This window comes from Ostrea edulis, chromosome 1 (assembly GCF_947568905.1).
Source record: "Ostrea edulis chromosome 1, xbOstEdul1.1, whole genome shotgun sequence".
NCBI lineage: Eukaryota > Metazoa > Mollusca > Bivalvia > Ostreida > Ostreidae > Ostrea > Ostrea edulis.
In genome coordinates, this window is record NC_079164.1 from 38,865,726 (window position 1) to 38,886,845 (window position 21,120).

The window sequence follows — 21,120 nt, forward strand, 5'->3', positions numbered from 1 at the left end:
CTTCAGAGGATTCGTATATCACTTGGTTTTTTATGGATTCATTAATAAAAAGAAACAGGTGCAACAAGTTATCATAACGGGATGTTTGCTTCTCCTGCTGTGACGGAGCACCAACATACCTTCCAAAAAGACGACTTTACACCAGATTCGATGTTTTTATTTCACCTCAACGAGGTTTTGAGATATGCATTGAACGCCAGTGTTAAATATCTCTTCGTAGATGTCGATGTGTGGAACAATATGAGAAGAAAAGATAATATACATGTAAGTCAGGGCGGGGCGCAGCATGCATCTCGTGTTCTGGCGTAATTATTATTACTAGTGCCGTGTACTTCAACAAAACACAAAAAAATCATTTAAAGCTTATCAGTGTACAGAGAGTGCCCCTTGGTTATGTAACTCATTTAAGTCGATCGACGATCACAGAGCGCAGCTGTTCATGTGTTAATTTAAAATAGTAACGTTATATTGCCGAACATTACAAATCATGTTACAAGGCGAATTAATGTCGACCTTTTGATGAATTTTTTAACCTACTTGCAATCAAGAAAGTTTAATTGTGGACACACACACACGCACGCACACACACACGAACGCACGCACGCACACACACACACATATATATATATATATATATATATATATATATATATATATATATATTGTATCATTATCAAATTAAAAAATATTGAATTTGATACTTGGATTTTGAAATAACGAATGTAAAATTAGCAGATTTACAGAAAATTACGGAATTTTTAAAAAGTTAGTTTGCAACAGAAGTAGATATGGAACTGATTGAAGACGACCAATCGATAACCTTGGTGAATACCAGAAATTAATCCATCGGCTTTAAATACGCCCAGACCAATATAGATCGAGAGTAAGAAGAGAAAAGTCGCATTGTTTTTTCGGAAGATCAGCTGCCGGTAGGATATTGGATTTATATACAACGCTCGTTTATAATTCCCTGTTACGCGAGTCAGGAGATTTTTTTCTTTATTGAAGGTATGCAACTTATAAGTTTTTAATTATAGAGAAAAATGTGTTCATTCAACTCAGGACCACGCGATATTATTTTAAAGATGCAAACGCATTCGAGTGCATGATTTCTATACAATGCAAAAAAGAGTTGCATTCGTACTTCGATCGCTTAAAGTGGACTATTTAAAACACAGCGTTTCATAAACCCATTTATCGTACTTAAGAGCAAATTTTATTACTGTACAGCTTAGTTACTATTCTGGTGTACACTTAAGACTAAAGAATATGCAATATCATTTTACTTTGAGAAATGTATATCAATTAACATTACTACAAGTAACCATTCAATATAGTATTTAAATGGGAAAATAACATGCAAAAAGCATGTGACATATCCTCGGGGTTGTTCTTTAGGGCTCGGGTCCTGTGTGTTCATATTCAAATGAAGTCTTTTTCAGCCATTGTCCAGTACTAACTGCACCAATACTTGTAGTGGTGTATTTTCTTGCACCATGATAATGTATTTTCTTCTATGTTATTCAGTGAGGTTTAACATAAAAAAGACTCACAGTTACCAGATAATACATGTATGTAATTAACATATCAATGTCATATAGTGTCCACCTCAAACCATGTTCTCCCCAGAATTTTGGTAAATCTTAAATTTACGTCCAGATGACAGAGTTTCTCTTGCGGACAGGAAGGGATTGATCAAAATATGTCGTGCTAGAAATATTTATCCGTTGGATACCAGGAACATTACCTGTCATTCCGGGACACTAAAATGTAGATAAACCACAAGGAATGTAAAGAAATACGTTCACGCCAGTACAGTTCCTCTGGAGAGCAGAACGTTTTGTCCGCTGCCTCCCACGTGACTTTAACCTTATTCTTACTCTGAATATTGACAATCTGCATTATAGACTTTGCCATTACTTGTGGATTGCCGTATAAAATGTAATTTGGTATACAGTAGTAGTGGAAATAAAGTCACCTACGAATTAATTTCAGAGTTTGCTGGGGGGTTGGGGTTAAAAAAAATATAGAAGTTAAAATAGCTTACTCATTCAGACTGTTCCCGTTTGTTACGTTTTGAAACGTTGATTGTAGCAGTAATAAGACAATATCTGTCGGAATATAAACAGGATATGCAATCACTGAGCATGCGTGGTTAGTTTCAATCAATATTAAACAGCATGCTACAGAATATGTAATTGCAAAATGTAGGCAATAAAATAGTTAATGTTATTGTACTATACAGCACCCCATGCATTTCTTCATACAGTGTCTTCCGATTATTGACCGAAATAATATCTGTATTTGATTTCAGTTGTGATATAACTGTAATAATGCTCATGATCCGGTAAGTATTTGAGACAAATGACGAATTTAATAAAATATGTGTTTGTGAAACACTGATGCCGTGTACGACAGCAAAGTAATTATAGTACTAATAGAAAGGTCTTGTCACTAAGAATACACATGTGAAATTTGAAAGCCTAACCATTCATTCAAGAGTTATGTCCTTGGTTAAAGGTTTTGGCGAACCAGAAAACTATCTATAACGGGGGCATAAAAGGGGTGCGTTGAATTTCATGTCAGCATTTTGAATACCAAGTATTTAGTGTATTGTATTATATATCAGTGTCGCCTCCAACGATGATATTAACTACCAAAGTTATCATATATTTATTATCGAGAAAAGTGCATATCCTTTTAAGCATGCTCAACATGCATTTCCAAATGTACACCTTCTTGTCGACTCTTGCTCATTGTAAATGGCATTTCGTCGTAAAATAACAATTTATACTCAAAGCGTCCAAGAAATGGAAGCACGTAATTGCCACTTATCCATGTATGATAGAGTAAATCATAAAATTGACTATCCCTTACAGAACGAGAACATATTATGAATGTTATGAACATTCAAAATCAATTTTCTGATTGTAGGTATCGGAATTCGCCAGAACGATTCTATTGACGTATAAGAAAACCACTGAAATAGTCTTACATTACTGTACATGTGAGAGTTGCTTGTAGTTAATTTTGAAATAATTTTGAAAGATTTGGAATGGTAAAAAGTATTAACTATATATATGCGCGAATGTATCTGCATTCAACATAGAATATTCGCTTGAAGAAAAAGTGAGATTTCGTCAAAATGACCATGCACTTTGACCAGAACGTTGTTTTCTACAGTTTTACATTAAAGCTACATGTGTTGTATCTAGATTTTAGTTTCGGTCAGTGATTTCAGAAAACAAAATGATAATTTGCAATTGTTTATCGATATCAATAAAATACCCGTAAACTTTGGTTGGGTTAAAGATGTGGAAGTGTTTACCGTTATACCACTATTTGCCATCTTAATCATATTAAATTGTCACTGACATTTCCAATTTTTTTTCAATTTCAATTTGTAAAGGGTGCTTGAAGACCTGCATGGATCGTCAAAACAAGACTAGATTGGTTTTTTTGCGTTGATTTGTTTGAATACCAGTATACTTTGCTTTATCAAAATAAAATGAAATAGTTTTATTTTCGCAATATTATTATATACACCCCTAAAGGGATTCTAACCAGGATATACATGTAAAAACAAAGTAAATAAAAAAGTGACGATGATCTCATAAAGCATACAAAATTAAGAGAATGACAATCACCCTAGACACACCAGGTGAGATCAGCTGCCTAAGGGGACCAAGCATCCCCTGTTGGCCGGTCATGCGTTTAGGGTACTGCTCATTTAGTTTAATCCACTGCGATACTCGCATTACAGAATGTAACGATCATGACCATAGCTACATGATGAACTTACTGAGCTTGAGAGTTGAACTTTTGTCATTTTACCCTCATGGCAGGTATATACCTGAATCAATCTTTAATACCAAACCTTTCGAATGGCCTCAAATATCCGTGGAAAGTTTTTCAGAAAAACCCTTGGGAATTTCAGTGGGCATTTTATAAGAATATAGAAACCCATGTGATTTTACCTTGAAACTCGAAAATCTCAAAAGCTACAGCAAAAAATGTTGATTGCTTTTATATATATGAATTATTTCTTTCTTAATTTTGTGTGAGGAAATCCCACGGAGTGGTAAATAACTCGAGTTTGTAGTCAAAGTGGAAAAGGGTGTGCAACTCTGAAAAATGTCAATTCCAGAGTTTGTCGTCCCCTATTGAAGTCTTAATTAAAGAACATTTGAGGCCAACATACATGTACCTGTGGAAATTAACCCTTGATCGATAACGCAAATCTTTGACGGTTTATCAGTCTCACTAATCATCACCGATGATACAAGTACTATATGAATCTACAAATATTTGTAGTTGTCCACTGGCCTCCTCTAAAATGAGGAAGCTAAATTTTATCTTGTAGTTTATTTAACTTCCGCACAAGCAGTTTAACAGTAATCACTGTCCAGACCATAATATTTGCACATTACAAAAAATAAACTTTAAAGAGGTTTTAACTTATATGCAACATATTATCCGACCTATCAGGTTAGTGTTTTAAACCACAGACACCTGAAGTATGGATAGCTTGTATAGATCTTTTGGGATGACCACTTGTGAGATACTAACATATGTTAGTATCTCACAAGAGGTCATCTCAAAAGCTTACAGAAGGTAGAAACTGACTATCTATCCAGAACGACTTATGAGGGTGATTGGTGGGGAAATAACATTGTGGATAAATTATTGGTTCTGTATAAAATAATCTCATTCTAGAAGGCGGTATGTACATAAGATCTAAACAACCTATCCACACTAAGGTGCCCGTGTCTTAAACGTGAGGGTGGAATGATCAATACCGTTGAAATTTGACAAATTTAATGGTGTCCCCCTGCCTACGTGACAACCCGGAAAGGAAATGCCGAAACTTGCACTTAAACGTTGTCAACTTGAAATTGCATTTGAACTGAGTATGGTGTTTGTTACCAATGAATATTGGCGAGTTTAAACCTTTAGTCCATAGGATACTGAATGATTAACTCCTACAACGAGGAGATATAGGGTGCCGACCTAATTACATGTGACACACCCACTTCTACAATCAATAGGTAATCATACTGCCTTCTCATTATGAGTGTTAATAGGATGTGCGATGTTGCTAAATAATGAAATCATAACATTCTCGGACGCCATTTATGAAAAGCAAATTTTACACATGAAAACCTTAAATAAAAACAAAATGTATATGACTTCCTCCACATCATATTGATTTTTGACATCCCACAATAGGAGATATATAACTTTGAAAAAAGTTGGTTCAATCAAGTTTTGAGGACGACCTTCTAAAAATTTCTTCGGTTTTAAACATATCACTCCTTAGCGACCTGTGGCAGGTCTGACATATTCGTAGACAGGTTCAATGACCTGTAACCTCACCAGTACTATAGAAACGAGCAGCCTATTAAACATGCGTGAGACATCAAATTGGTCTCTACTTCAATCCGATGTCTGTGCAATGTAGCACTAAATTTGTGTAAAGTGGATATCCAGCAGTATAAGAAAGCCATTAAGTCATTAACCATGTATATGATCATCTTTATTCAACACTCATTTCACTTCGCCACATTCGGTATATGAAATATACACACCATGTATTATGATTAACACATTATGAAGCCGGATTAATCTTGGTAAAAATAATCAATTGTATTTTTACAATGTATTTTATATTTTCGGAAGATACTGTATTTCTTAATTAATAAATCCTGTTTCAGGTAATACTATTTATATATATGAACGCGTATCAAATGTTTGTTGATGTACATGTACAGTAGTCATAATTAAACAATACTCAATCACGTCGGTAAAAGATTCTCACATGATTACAATGCACCTGCGTGAGATGGATATTACCCACGTGAGGCAGCCGTATAAGATTTTTCTTCCTTACATAACTACCCGTGTAAGACAGCGTTTTCCCTTGTAAGGCAGTCATGTAAGATTTCTCGACCTTGCAACGCCATCAATAATGACGTCATATATTTTCTATAATTTACGTTACTTGATGAAGTAAAACAATTTGTATCATTTTCTGAAAATATTTGATTTGATGTAGCTTTCTGGGGACAGCCAAGGCGTTTTCAGTTTACACATAAAGTGCTAACCATTTTCGGGTATGCTCTTTGATTTATGACTTTTTAAATTCAATTTCAAATGAGGATTTTGATAATTTTGAATTTTTTCTAAGTAAAATTTCACTATCCTACACTGATTACAATCATATGATTCTACTAACGTAACGTTGCTAGCACATTCTTGTATAATTGTTCTTGTTATTTCTCTACCTCTCTGGCAGTTTTCGTGCGTATATCGATGTTTGTTTACGTTTGATATGAAGAAGGTAATTTTCTTGCACACCAAAATTTTACATAATGATTTAATATTTTTCTTTAATACTATTAACTGCTGGAACACTCCAATAGCATACATTTACTAAGCTGACCAGGCTCCGGGGCCATGAAACTTGAACGAACTCACTTTTAATCTAAGTAAGGTTTTCTCTCTAGTATGTTCCTTTATCAAAGTGAGAATCATACATGTATTAAAACTGGGCCCGTCTAAGTTTTATGACCTCGAAGTCCTGTAATTTGATTTATTTAATTCCTTTGAACAGACAATCCCATCAATTGTAAAATAATTCTTAAAAATCACCCTTTCAACCTCTTCAGTGGGCATTTTTTTCAATGTTCATAGAACATGTAAAGAGAAGAAATACTGATAGATAAATGGAAACGCTATAATTCAATTCATTTTATTAAATCATGAAAACGGGTATGCGGATAACGAAGATTACTCATTTCCATGTTGCAAACGGATATTGTTTGATAAAAAATGAAGGGCGTATTTCATTTTTATATCAATTTATTTTACACTTACAATTTTGTAAGTCTGTTTCAATGTATGTTCCATATAGTTCAAGATGAAATCACTAACTATTCAATTTGACTGTTCTGATAGCTGTTAAATTGTCTACCACAATAGCATGCTGTATTGATCGAAGACTAGTTTTTACATAAGACCTGATGTTATTTTAGTTGACTTTATTGTTTAATTGTGACGTGCAACAGTTCTAGGGGAAATACTAATCCAAAATGTGCTAGGCATGCAATTCCTTTGTAATTCACTGTCAGTCTCATATGTAGTTCTTTTAATAATTGCTTCACTTGTTTCTAGATTGTAAAAATAATACGACTGTGGTAAATACAAAATGTATACTGGTACCTAATGCTCCCTTTAGAGATGAAGCAATTAGTATGGAAAGAGCTGTGGTGGGAAAATTCTGTTTCCATTCTCAGAAATTTGCTTGCCAACAATACGAAAAGGTGAAGATAACAAACATAACTTCTATAAGGAATGCAAAATTACGAGTTGGGCAAACACTGACCACTGGACACACCAGAGGTGAGATCAGGTACCTAGGAGGAGTAAGCATCCCCTGTCGACCGGTCACACCCGCCGTGAGCCCTGTATCTTGATCAAATAAACGGAGTAATCCGTAGTCAAAATCAGTGTGTAAAGAACGGTCTAACAATTGGTATGAAATACGTCAGACAGCATTTGACCCAATGACAAATTAGATCTTTATAACGATCAAAGAATTTGCGAAATGCCGACTTTAAACGAGACTGTTGAAACCCCTGTACCATCAACAGGTTTGTCTGTAATTCAGAATAAAGCCACTGAACATAGATTCAACACAATCAAATAATAAGGACATAGTTGAAACATAAATAAGTGTAAAATGTGTCTCTCGTTAAGCTCTCGTCTTCTGGTGGGAATACCAGAACACAAGGGTTTTCCTGTCTATCGGGCTTTGAAGTTCTTTATCCTGGAGATCTCCGAGTATAGAAGTTACATTGGGAGAAAATATTTACATACATGTAATTAAGCAACCCTGTTCCAAAAACTCTTCGAAGCAGTGAACATTAAGATAATAAATGTAATGATTAAAGATGACTATATTGCCTTATCATCTACGTTGATTAGCTTCTCCAGCTACCGAGCCGATATTGACAAATACGAATTATAGGTACATGAAAGCAAATGTTCGTGAGGTTACCATTTAGATGTTATCTCTTTATATTTTAGTCACTGTGAGCTGCTGTCTTGATCAGAACTAGATATCTGGCCTATCGGTATATAGCACAGGTAAGTGCCAGTTTTTATTGTCGATTACACACAATTTTACAGGTTTAAGGAAAATTATATAATACGTGTTTGTCATGTTTTCGCTACGCTATTCTATTTGTATTAGGAATGTCACTTGAACCATCGACAAGGGAAATTTGTAACATTTTGAATGCAATGTTGGCAAAATATGTTTAATCTATGTTCAACATGTTTTGCTTCCCTCGCGCATGATGATGTCATAAAAGCAACCCGTAACGTTAACAATGATAATTTTGGGACCAAGTTCGAATCCCGTTTCCGAATGAGCCTAGTTGTTTGTAGAGAATGAGCCTAGTTGTTTGTAGAGTTCTGACGACATTCGTGACAGCCACGTGATGATAAACCACACCAATAATGCCACCTGATGTTTTAAAAACATTAATTTGACTTAAAAGGTTTAGCATCCTCTAACTTAGTGTAATACAAAAGAAGAGTTGAAAATAAACTACGTAATCATATTGCTTTAGGGGATTGTGTGGGTGAGGTACAATATGGTACCTAGCGTGTAAGTGGTACAACCCTTTCAGATTTCCTGTGATAGAGTTTGTGCAAGTGATTTTGAATAGAGATAAAGGAGAAGTAACTTTAATATTTACGCACGTGTAGCTTGTCAAGAAAGTCTTTCCTTATATGTATTTCCTTATCAGAAGATTTAAAATGTTACATCAGAAGGTGTCTCTTTAGTGAGAGCTGTTTCTACACTCAGTTAAATGACTATTGTGTGATACGAAATTTGAAAACTACATATGGATCATTTAAGGTACATGTTTTCTGTTCAGGTACGTATAACATTTAACTTCTAAATCCCTGTTATCAATACCTTGTACATTTCACACGTGACTTGCAGTGTCGGTAATGATAGTAAGTGATGGAAAACTCAATGAAGTTCAAACAAAGATAACCCAACGTAGCGACAGATTGGTATCATTCATGTCAAAATAGATAGACTTCTCCATTAGCTTTTGGCTTCGAAATCAGCCTGAAGAAAATGAGCTATTATTCAATAGGTGACAATGAAACGAGGAGATGTAAACCATTTCACGCGTGACACACAAACAGAGACTTGATTATAACAGCATTGATTAACGAACATGACATATACAATAAAAGATACAGAGATTCTACACAGAGCGGACGAGGAGAATATTTACCAAATGAATACCTGATAGCAATGATTCACAGAATGTGTTTGCCGCATCAATAAGTTGGTATTCAAACCAACTACTACTTAAAAACTGGCGCTTTGCGATAATGTCTGGGTATTGTTTAAAAAGACACAAAACACACTTAATATTGTTCTTATTATGTGCACAGAGGAGTACAGTTTGAACAACCTGGGGTCTGTTCCGTATAATTCAGTTTACTGTAATGTGTATGGGGATTGAGGGTCTTCTGCGATTGCATCGTGTGCTTTGAAGCTTTTAGATTTCCAGTCACAATAAAGCAATATTCAACAAATCCTGACACTTACTACTTTTTAGTTTGTCCCAGTTGTACATTTAGCCACTTGATAGCAGACTGCTTCTATTTCGAGTAGCACCAACTCCATCATGTCCAATGACATCATTACGGGAACAGAAAGATAATCGCCCCGTTACAGTGGTATATCGTGCATCAAGGGTATAATTCACTTACGAACGACCATTTAACCGTAATAGATTATTACACATCAAAACGCAAATAAAAAACTATTGTAATTGCTAGAGGGATGATAATACACCGTTCATGTGAGCAATAAAAGGAGAAACTATAATTTTGGTCATCGACAAAAATGTATGCTTCGCTGGATTGATTGATTGAGTGTTGTTTAACGTCCCTCTCGAGAATATTTCACTCATATGGAGACGTCACCACTGCCGGTGAAGGGCTGCAAAATTTCGGCATACGCTCGGCGCTTATGGCCTTTGAGCAGGGAGGGATCTTTATTGTGCCACACCTGCTGTGACACGGGACCTCGGGTTTTGCGGTCTCATCCGAAGGACCGTCCCATTTAGTCGCCTTCTACGACAAGCAAGGGGTACTGGGGACCTATTCTAACCCGGATCCCCACGGGATTGTTTTGCTGGATGCTTCAGTTAAAATCATAGCCAAATAGTACATCAGTTTCACGCTTACGAAAAATAATTCATACATAGAAATTTAAAGATTGTATTAGATATATATCATCAAGTAAAGGCATATAAATATCAGCAGATTCGCTTAAAAAGCCTACAAGAAAAGGAAAAAAAACCAGCATGTGAAATTACTTTGTACATGTAAATACAGGATAATAAATGAGTAGTTCGCCTCTAAATCAAACTACATATTGACGTCGTTCCCGGTCACGGAATTGTGTATCATGATAAACGTTTACGACGTAGATTCTACAGTTTACAAGCTCAATCTTTTGTTTCATACACAATGTAGCCTATAAATATGTGGGTGGGGAACAGTTGTGCACACTTTAATAACTTATTTCACTTTGTTTTGAATGTTTGATTATGCTGTTGAAAAAAAATCCAATTTTCGACAAAATATTAGCATACTAATCAGAAATCCGTAGAGCTTATCGCAAATTCAATAAGCCACCACATTAAACAATGCATGCGATAGAAGTGGAATCAGTTAATCATTGTAAAGACTGCGTGTGATTCAATTTTATTGTTAAGTGATTTGAACTTAATATGTAGTACCCTTCCATATACCTTTTGGCAGGAGAATAATCGCATTCGTAAAGCAGGCCACTGTAATTTGATTTTTGGGGCTTCCCTCTGTCACGTGTTTCAGCAAAGATTTCACTTTTCCCGCGTTATCAATAACGTATCTTGGTATTGGTTTGGAGCGGTTATTGAATTTTGGTTATCATGGACTGCGTTTATAGTTAAGGGTCCCCGCATGCCTGGCCGGGATAAGTACAAATTGATTTGGTATCGACAGAAGAGACGATATCACAAAACGAATGGCAATTTAGATTCAAATTAGACTGCAATTTTCACTGCTAGCTGTGAGGCGACTGAAATGATAATTTTCGGAGATCACGTGACAAGATGAAGAATCATGTTTTTCTCAAAACTTTAGTTCTTTGTTTGGGTTATCCAGTAGGAAAACCCCCCAGAGATTTGACGTTTTCATTTCATTTGATCTGTAATAGATTTGCGATTCATTTGATACAACTTTATACGAGTTAGAAAAAATCGTACAGAGAAGACACGAAGTACTTAGTTCAGTTTACTACATCTAGACCCATGTAAGTAGGTCGGGATCGGGCGCTCGCTTTGTAATCAAGGGGTATCGCGAGCGAATCTCGACCCCGACACTGCGTCAAACCTAAGACGTTTAACATAGTAGTAACTGTTCTTCGCGAAGTGCCTGGCATTGGAAGTGAAAGTCAGAGGTATTTTGGGATATGATCTTAAAATCAGTGCTTCGCTGTCAAGATATGGGTTGACACGAGAAAGAACCTCACCGTTACCCGTCCTGGGTGCTATGAATAATATCTATGTCACTTTACCTTCAATCATGTGGGGATCCGGGTTAGAATAGGTACCCTTTGCTTGTCGTAAGAGGCGACTAAATAGGGCAGTTCCTCGGATGAGACCGTAAAAACCGAAGTTCCGTGTCACAGCAGTTCTGGTACGATAAAGATCTCTCCTTGGGTGCAATTTACAATTGATACAATTTACATGTATGCCTAAATTTTGCAGCCGGCAATGGTGACGTCTCCATATGAGTGAAATATCCTCGAGAGGGACGTTGAAAAGTATACAATCAATCAACCACTTTACCTTCTGCTGATGACACGCCTATAGTGCGAACAATTCTCGAATAGAACGTAAAGCAACAACCAAACATAATTAACACTATTCGAACATCATTTATTACAGCAACTACTGTGATATAGAATTTATCTACAGCAACGAGTACCTCATTATCAAACTCGAGTTCGCAGTAATGAACCACGGCATCTAACGGGTATTTATTAGCAAACTTAGTATGAATAACCACTACAAGAAATATCAGAGACACATTATGTGTTAGAGATGTCTCTGCGGCTAGTACGTTCAAGTTAAACACGGCAACAACTCGTTACCTGTACTCATCGAATGCTCCCATTCGTTGAGATATAAAAATACTGTGTTTTTTACATTCTATAATTTGCCTCGTTTGACACTAGATGTCAATAGCCCAATTGATATTATTTATTTATATCCAGTTCGAGATTCGCCATTGTTGGCATTTTTTAGGAAAGGGAAAAACATACGTCTCTTAAGTTTATGGAATCATGAAAATTAATAAAGTGAAAACTGATATCGACTTTCCCTTATTTGGCATTGAAGAAAACGCGCCCAAGCATATAATTGGAGTCATTTCAGCACAACGTGTCCTTGATATGCAATCTTCTATTCCCATATTGGTTGTTTAGCTCCGTTCGCTTCGAAAATAATATTAGGGTTTCTTTATATGGAATGTAATTCTGCATCTCCCCAGAGGACATACATTTAATGAACTGCGGCATACCTTTACTATGTGTTTATTGATCATAAAGCAGAACATGGCAAATATTACTTCTTTTGTTAATAAGTAATATCAATGTCAATTAAGATTTGAGTGTATACTTAAAATGAACATGCAAAACAGTATTGCGTATACGTTCTCTACAAACCTTTGTTATGTGTGATATGTATTTGTAAAACTCGAATAAACAGAATCTGTGAACACGGGATTAAAATGCTTTTAGACAGTTCGGAATCGGGTCATTTTAAATTGGCTCAATGCATCTTGATAGTTTCTCAAATCAGTACGAAATGATTTTATGAAATATATGATATGTAATAACTTATGAAATATATGATATGTAATAACTACACATAAGAAAGAGGCAGAAAATATACAATTTTGGATAAAAGACTGGATTTGCAAAGAATTATTTTAATTCCATGAATATGAACAAAAGAAAAAACCTCTGGTATATCCAGGGGTCCGTGTTTGCCCAACTCTATATTTTGTATTGCGTATAGGAGTTATGAGATTGATCTCTGTTCGTTATCTTCACCTTTCATTCTACCGGATTTGAATTCGAGATCTGCGGTTCAATTACTTTACACTTTATCCAATGAGCTACGGTGGTAGAGAAATGAATTGATTGCTACAAATAATTCACAAAACGTTTAAATCGCCATCTTGTGACGTGCCATAACAAGTACTCAAGACTTGGGTGATGAGGAGAGCTACCTTAAGAAAATCAAGCCAAACATGGATCTAAATAAAAGGGAGGTATTCTCCGCAAGTCCATTTATGTCAGGGAACATTTCTTCCGTACAATAAATGACAACCCAGTAGAATAATCGGGTGTTTGATGCTTTCATGTACCATTCGTCAGAGTTGGGTGTCACCAGTGCAAACCATTGCTATATACTGCAGTGGTTTAGTTTGCATATTGCAATATATTGCCAATGATTAATTTTGATGCATCTTTATTTTGATTGATTACGGTTTTACGCCGTTTTGACAATATTTTAGACATTTTACGGCGGTTAACTAACTGAAATGTTTGGGTTGTGTGTGTTGTGAGTTTTCCTGACTGAGCGTACTCTTTTTCTAAAACCAGGAAACCGATCTTTTGCATGCCAAGGGGGTTGTGATCCTTGACACGGGGCACCTTTTAAATGAGCATGGACACGATTGAGCTGAAAATTTTATTGTTCCATTTCTATTGTTTACAATGTTCTAATGGTCAACCAAAATTTTGATATCAGTTTTTAGTTAGAAGTGAACAAGGGTTGTGCCATGTGTTTGTTTACACATAGATTGCTTAATAGAAAATAGCATGTGTAAAACAAAATGATTTATGCTAAACACTTGACACTGTTTAATTGTATTCCGAATAAACTCGTAAATTGAAAAAGCGGCAGGTGTGACCTGTCCACTTGGATTCCAGCAGAACTCAACTATTTTGCCTTGTTTATTTACATGTAGAAAATAGTACCGATTTAAAATATCTAGATATTTCCAGTGTAACACGATCGTTGCTATAAATGCGAAAAGGACTTTGAAATTTTACTGGAATGGCATACTTTAGCTTCGAAGTTAAATTTTACATACATTGTATAACTTGACGAGAAAACACTTTCACCTTTTGGGTTTTCTCCCCATTAATAATTCAAAATTATGAGCATAAACAGAAAAAAACGAAGAGTTTTTTATCTTTATATGTAATGTAATAATAGAATGATTATCGATATTAATTTATTGCGTACAACACTATGTAGTATTCGATACGGCGATTCTCCGTTTTTTACACTTGATATTAGTGCCATTAACGCACTTCCGGTAGGTTTATTTGACATAATGAAAACACTTAACAAGTATCAAAGATTTTCTAAAAACAAACATTTTCTAATAATTCTCAAGTAATATTTAAGGGACATGAACACGATTTGAGCTGATAATTTTCAAATTTTATTTTTCCATTTTTAATGGTCAGTAAAAATTTCAATGTCTAACAATTGTCAAGGTACATGGGAGATACAGAGCTCACAATTGTTTGTTATGTAAACAAATCATGTTAAAGGGGCTTTAAGCAGGAATGCTACACCGGAGAAATCTGATATGGATGAAAGGGGAGGACAATATTTTTGATAGTGAAAACTTTAAAATTTACTTTATTTAGTCACAAAATGCAGTTTTAATAGAAAGCAATCTGGAAATTTTTTAAAAACCCCTGATGGACTCGAACTCGCGATCTACAGTTCAGCAGTTGACGTGCTAACCTACGGAGCTAGGCTAAACTATTTCATATTGCTGATATTTATATTTTCATTCATGTTTTAAAAGGAAGTCATTCATTATGATGATGTAGAGTGAGGACAACGAACAGTGATCAGGCTCATAATTCCTATTAAGAATACAAATTGAGTGGAGAAAACATGAACCCCTGGACATACCTGAGGTGGGATCAGGTTCCTAAAAGGATTAGGCATCCTCTGTTGACCGGTCACACTCGCCGTGAGCCCTATATCTTGATCAGGTAAACGGAGTAATCTGTAGTCAAAATTAGTATGCAAAAAACTGCTTAATAATTGGTATGAAGCACTTCAGACAGCATTCAATCTAATGTCAAGTTGTATTTATAAATTAGATCGTTATAGGGCTCACGGCGGGTGTGACCGATCGACAGGGGATGCTTACTCCTCCTAGGCACCTGATCCCACCTCTGGGGTGTCCAGGGGTCCGTGTTTGCCCAATTATATATTTTGTATTGCTTGTAGGAGTTATGAGATTGATCACTGTTCGTTATCTTCACCTTTCATCGTTATAACGACCGTGGATTTGTGGAATCGAGACTGATCAAACCCCTGTAACATCAACTTAAAAACTGATCGTACGCAGAACATGCTTGTGCGTATCAAATTCAGTTGAGAGACATAAACACTACACGCAGGTGATACTCGAATATTGCTACAATAACATATTTACGTTATAGAATATATTAATATCATTTCGTAATATGTCGTATTTGATCTTTATATACAGATATTTTATCGCCACACCACATTATTACATGCTCCTACCACATTCGAGGATTTTACAATCATATAGAGACGTCATCTTTAGTTGGAGAAGTCTCACAAATTGCTACCTAATGCATGGTGCTCCAGACAGTGGAAGCGGGGGTTCTTTATCGTGCCAACACCTAACTAAATAAGGGACCTACGCTTTTAAGGTCATACTCAAACGATCTGTAGCGCTCACTTCTAATGCTATGCGTTTGGTAAAGTAACAATCACTACCAATGTAAAACGCCGTATGTTTGATGTAGTGCCGGGATTGAGAGTCGAACTTTCAACCTAGCTGTCGATTGCGAAACAAGCGGCCTATCGACGAAGATACTGCGACACCATGCATTATCACCAATTCTTTTGCAATTGGTGCACATGTTTTCCATTAATTGTTTTCTGTTGGATTCACTGGTGAGTGCATGTTTTAAATACATCTATCCGTTTGGAACTCCGCAGCAGTCACGCAGAGTTGGAAACCGACGGCAAACATGCTCAATCAGGGGATCTAAGAATTATAAGTTTGTTTTCCCTCTATTTTACACATAAAATATATTTTTTAAATGATTTTTTATACAAAAAAATATTCTAAGTACAACTTTATTTATACATACATTTTTAATTTGTACGCGATCTACCAAACAATACCTTCATTAAACCAAGCCCATTGTGACATCTTACCCCCAATGAGACGGAAATAAAGTACGTTTTAAGTACTTGAAATACTCCAGTAACTTTATGTTCTATTTCATCTTAAACATATAGTCGCGTAGTGTGGAAACGCTTTGTATTAGTTAAACACGAGTAATATCCATTAAATATATTGCAACAATAAATATTTTTTTCTCTTTCGGAAATTTGCATCAAATCCCACCAACAAATGAGAATGATAGTCTCTAATACTCATATGCATGGAGTATAATTTAATTAAATCAACTTTTAACAATTATATTTATTTGAATATCATAATATCTGCGTCCATAAAACTCGATGGACCCTAAATAAGATTAAGGCATTGTAATTGGTGACAGCCGTCCTGATTAAGACAATTTTAATGGGGTTTGCTACAGGGATACGCAGATGTAGCTCTGTTAATTGCAATTTATCGAATTATTATCGCCTACATTCCGAGCTTTTATTCCAACCTATGTGTTTAAAAGTCAAAAAATGTAAAAGGATTAAAAAGCCTAGCATAACATTGGGCTGAAAAAATCCGGATTTTCCTGCATGCATTTAGAATAAGATTATTTTAAAGATGAAATACTTTTAAAATATGTAAATATAACGAATACTGGGACAGGATATCGAATTATTCCATAATGTGATGTCATGTGATGACGCGTTCAGTACACAACCTATTTCCGGATAACAACTTAATTGACAACAGAAGGTGTCTCCTAAATTTATATGAATGCGGAATGAGCACAGAAGTTGTGTGAAATAACAAACATATCGAGATCTACGGTGCATGATAATCTTGAGATGTCGTGAAGGAAAATCCGAGATGTCGAGGATATGTCCGGAAGAAATTTGTTGACGTTAATGACAGCAGACGGGCTGCACAAATTCCTGTTTTTCATCCTCAGTGGTCAGCACAACTAATCGTGAGTGAACGTCCGTGGAGAGTGTCAGTTTTAGCGTCCAAATGGCCGCTGAGTAGGAATTTGGCTCAAAGCAATTATTTGACATCCGTGCCCCTAATGACAGCAAGACATACACGGAAACAAGAGACATGGGACCTCAGAAATCAAAATGATGATGTTATTTTACAAACGAAAGCCACCTTCAGTTTTACAGATGTACCAGATAAAGATGGAAAAAGTTTGGACATTGTCAGATAATGATGCCGATATCGATGTTCTCGAGAGCTAGCTGCAGAACTGTAGCTCTCCGAAAAAAAATTATGTTGACAGACCGGAGAGCTACAGTGCCACTCATAGTAAAAACTGTATATTTATTGCGCACGAAAAGCTGCGCTCGGTTCTAGGTTTATTTCTCCAACTTCTTACACAATCTACCCAAAAGCACGAAATGAAAAAATTCCTCAGACATTTATCAACTACTCTCGTCCCTTTACAAACCTTACAAATGTTTTAAATGGCTCTGATCAGTCTCGGAAAGTCATACGTTCGAAATTTTCGCCTATCGACAGCCATGTTTACTTGTAAGTGAGATCTCATAAACATTTGTAAGGTTAGTAAAGGGACGAGAGTAGTTGATAAATGTCTGAGGAATTTTTTTCATTTCGTGCTTTTGGGTAGATTGTGTAAGAAGTTGGAGAAATAAACCTAGAACCGAGGGCAGCTTTTCGTGTGCAATAAATATACAGTTTTTACTATGAGTGGCACTGTAGCTCTCCGGTCTGTCAACATAATTTTTTTCGGAGAGCTACAGTTCTGCAGCTACTCGAGAGCGTGCTATGACAATGTGGGGTGGTCAGGGGCGGATCCAGAAATTGCGGTAAGGGGGGGGGCGCAACTTGTCTGGGGGCCGCCTGGCGAAGCCCCTGGAAGCTCCTGGATTTTACAGATTTTATAGGGGTAGAGATATCTCCCTTATGCAGTCATTTTTACTATTTTCTGTCATTTTTGATGAGGTGAAATTACGGGCTAAGCCCGTTTTGGGCCCGAACTCTGTGATACCATAAATATGAGTTCGGGCCCAAAACGGGCCTAGCCCCTGTGGGTGACATTAATAAAATGGCGCAAATTTTAAGTTATTGGAAAAAATGTAAGTTCTCCCAATAAAAGTAATTCAATAAATAAAATGAATTTGTCATTTATTTTTCCGAGAGTGGACGAAATTATTGCTTCTTCTATCGTTTACATTTCTCTAAAGAAGAGACCACGATTTACCTTAAATTTGAAAATTTTAGGGGAGGGGGGGGGGGCGCCGCCAGTAAGATGGCTTTGATGCAGCCTGTTTCTATATGCTGTAGAGTATCGTAATTTTTTAGGAGACTGTTGTATTACAATATTTTGACATACAATCTGCCGTAAGATCTGAATCCGGACAATACAAGATCCCACACAACAGGAATGTTTAAGAAAGAGTCACGTGACCGTCATGTAAATCCGATAGAAAACGCGTGACAGGTCATTAAAGATCATTGCGTGCAGAAAATATCAGCCTGGAAACATTCCGAACTGAAATAATTTATGTGCATGTTATTGTTTTTTCTGTTTCTTATGCGGTAGTCGGTTAAAAAGCTCTACAGATCTTGTGTTGGCTTGTTATATACAACGCAGTGCTGACTTTAATAAATATAATTAACTACTAGACAGGATCGTGTGGATGGGTCTGAATCAAAGTTACATTGACCTGTACACATCGACAAATCGCCCAATATATAGAGAGACACGGGGAGGGGGGGGGGTCTAACTGATTATTGACTTCAAGCATTTTAAACTTAAAGCTCTAGAATATGTTATTCATACATTTACAGTATATTTTTGTTTTAAATCACATTAAAAGTCCATTTAAAATGAAGTCTGAATTTTTTTTGGACAATCCAATAGTTGAATCGTGTTACAACTTATACACTGGCTTTTATTTTCATTCAATGATAAAAGTTTTGCGCATATGGCAGCGGTCTTCAAGTTTGAAAGTATTATGAACTTTGTCCCAATGGTTGAAAAAAAAACCACTCCAATGTTATTGGGGGGGGGGGGTGTAAAATTGTTGGTCATCGATCTTTTCTGATTGGTAGCACCAGAAATCATGATTTTTTTTATACATACTTTGCAAAAAAAAACAAAAAAAAACCCAATTTTCTTCGGAATTAATGTTTTTGATCATGAAATCTTTTCAGGTTCTTTAGAAATGGGAAAAACAAACTTTTGTTCAAGCTTTGATCGATGAACTGTTTAAAATGAATTTACGGACAGCAATGAGGTGGGTTCCTACTTTTGATTTTATATTCATTGAAAAGAATACTTGTCACCCTAGTGTCTTGTATGTGTAAAACGTACGAAATGATTAAATTCTAGATTATGATATGGGATCATACTAAACTGAAAAACACACAAAGCATTTTAGGGCTCTCTACTAGCATTGTTTGTAATGGACACCCAAAATTGCTGACATTTACGTGGAATCAATTAGTTAGCTTTTGTCTCTCATTGTGTATCTAAAGTCATTGTGTTGCAACGGTGTGTCCGATTTCTCTCTATTAGAAGGAGCACTATATGATGCCTCTTGTATCAGTTCAATATCATTGCGACTTCATTCATTGAGAATTTGATTTTATTAAAAAAAAAAAAAAAAACAACAACGTCTATTCAGTAAGCAAACTCTCAGTTTAATAAAATACACATGGCAAAATGAAAGATCTGAATAAAAAGTATCGGAATCACTTATGTTATACAAATACATGTATAATTGTTATACACATGTAGTAAAATTATATCATCTGACGTTTTTCACACACTTGTATTCAATATAAATATTTACTAAACCACCACTACATGTGACTTTGGCATGTACATGTATACTCTGCGCCAAATAACTGATATACCAATGCCACGAGACGGTCCACTAAATGACATCTATATCATTTTTGTGTTCGTCAATCTATATCCAACATTCGCAGTTTCAACGATACTGCCTGTATATTAGGTTATGTTTAAATGCAAACAACAGTTGGTCAGCCAGCACGGAGCGGTTATTTTCTCGGGAACATTGTGAAATCATAATGATATAAAACTAGTGGAATATAAGGAACTATGTAGATTGCGACAAAAATCACTGAGACGCATCACGTTATTTTCTCAACAAAGACGAGGTATTGACATACAACCGACTCTTGTGCACCCCATAGCACAGAACAGAATATAATTTATCGAGGCAATTTGGCTTCAAAAACGTTAACTTAACTCAATAAAGTGCTGCTTTTGGACGATTGATTGCCATGCCCTATTCCACAATTAACGTATGGTGGAAAGTAGGAAATGACAGGGAAACGAAGAAAGATGGAACAAATTCTCTTCAAGATATGGTATCAGTAAGGCTTTCAATCAATGGCACGCAAATTAACATTTTGTATCTCTGGAAATTAATATCAAGAAATAGTATCAGAAAGGCCTTCAATCAGTGACATGCAAATTAACAGTTTTGAATACATGGGAATTAAAATAAACCGTGTTTACAATTGAAACATTTCAATGAACCGAATTCCTGCTGGAGAACTGACGACAACTCGATATTGCTCCTAATTTTATTTCAGCTGCTGTAGGTAGAGCGTTCACTGAGATATACTCTATCTAATTCAGCGGCCCGAGGTGCAGTGCAGTCGCCGCTCATCTCAGGGATAAGAGGAATAGCCGAGGATCTATGTCGTGGTTTTGAGAATATGGATATTCAATCATGATACTGAGGTCCCAAATCATGGTACCGAGGTTCTGTATCATGATATTAA

General features: G+C 35.9%; 1 protein-coding gene across 1 annotated transcript in view; it reads left to right on the top strand.

Annotated features, from left to right (window-relative positions):
- LOC125657472 (G-protein coupled receptor dmsr-1-like) overlaps positions 1-21,120 on the top strand; it is a 58,646-nt gene that overhangs the window by 17,593 nt on the left and 19,933 nt on the right. The window contains exon 2 of the mRNA XM_048888044.2: positions 8,089-8,148. The gene's annotated coding sequence lies outside the window, so the exon portion shown is untranslated. The remainder of the gene's footprint in view (positions 1-8,088; positions 8,149-21,120) is intronic.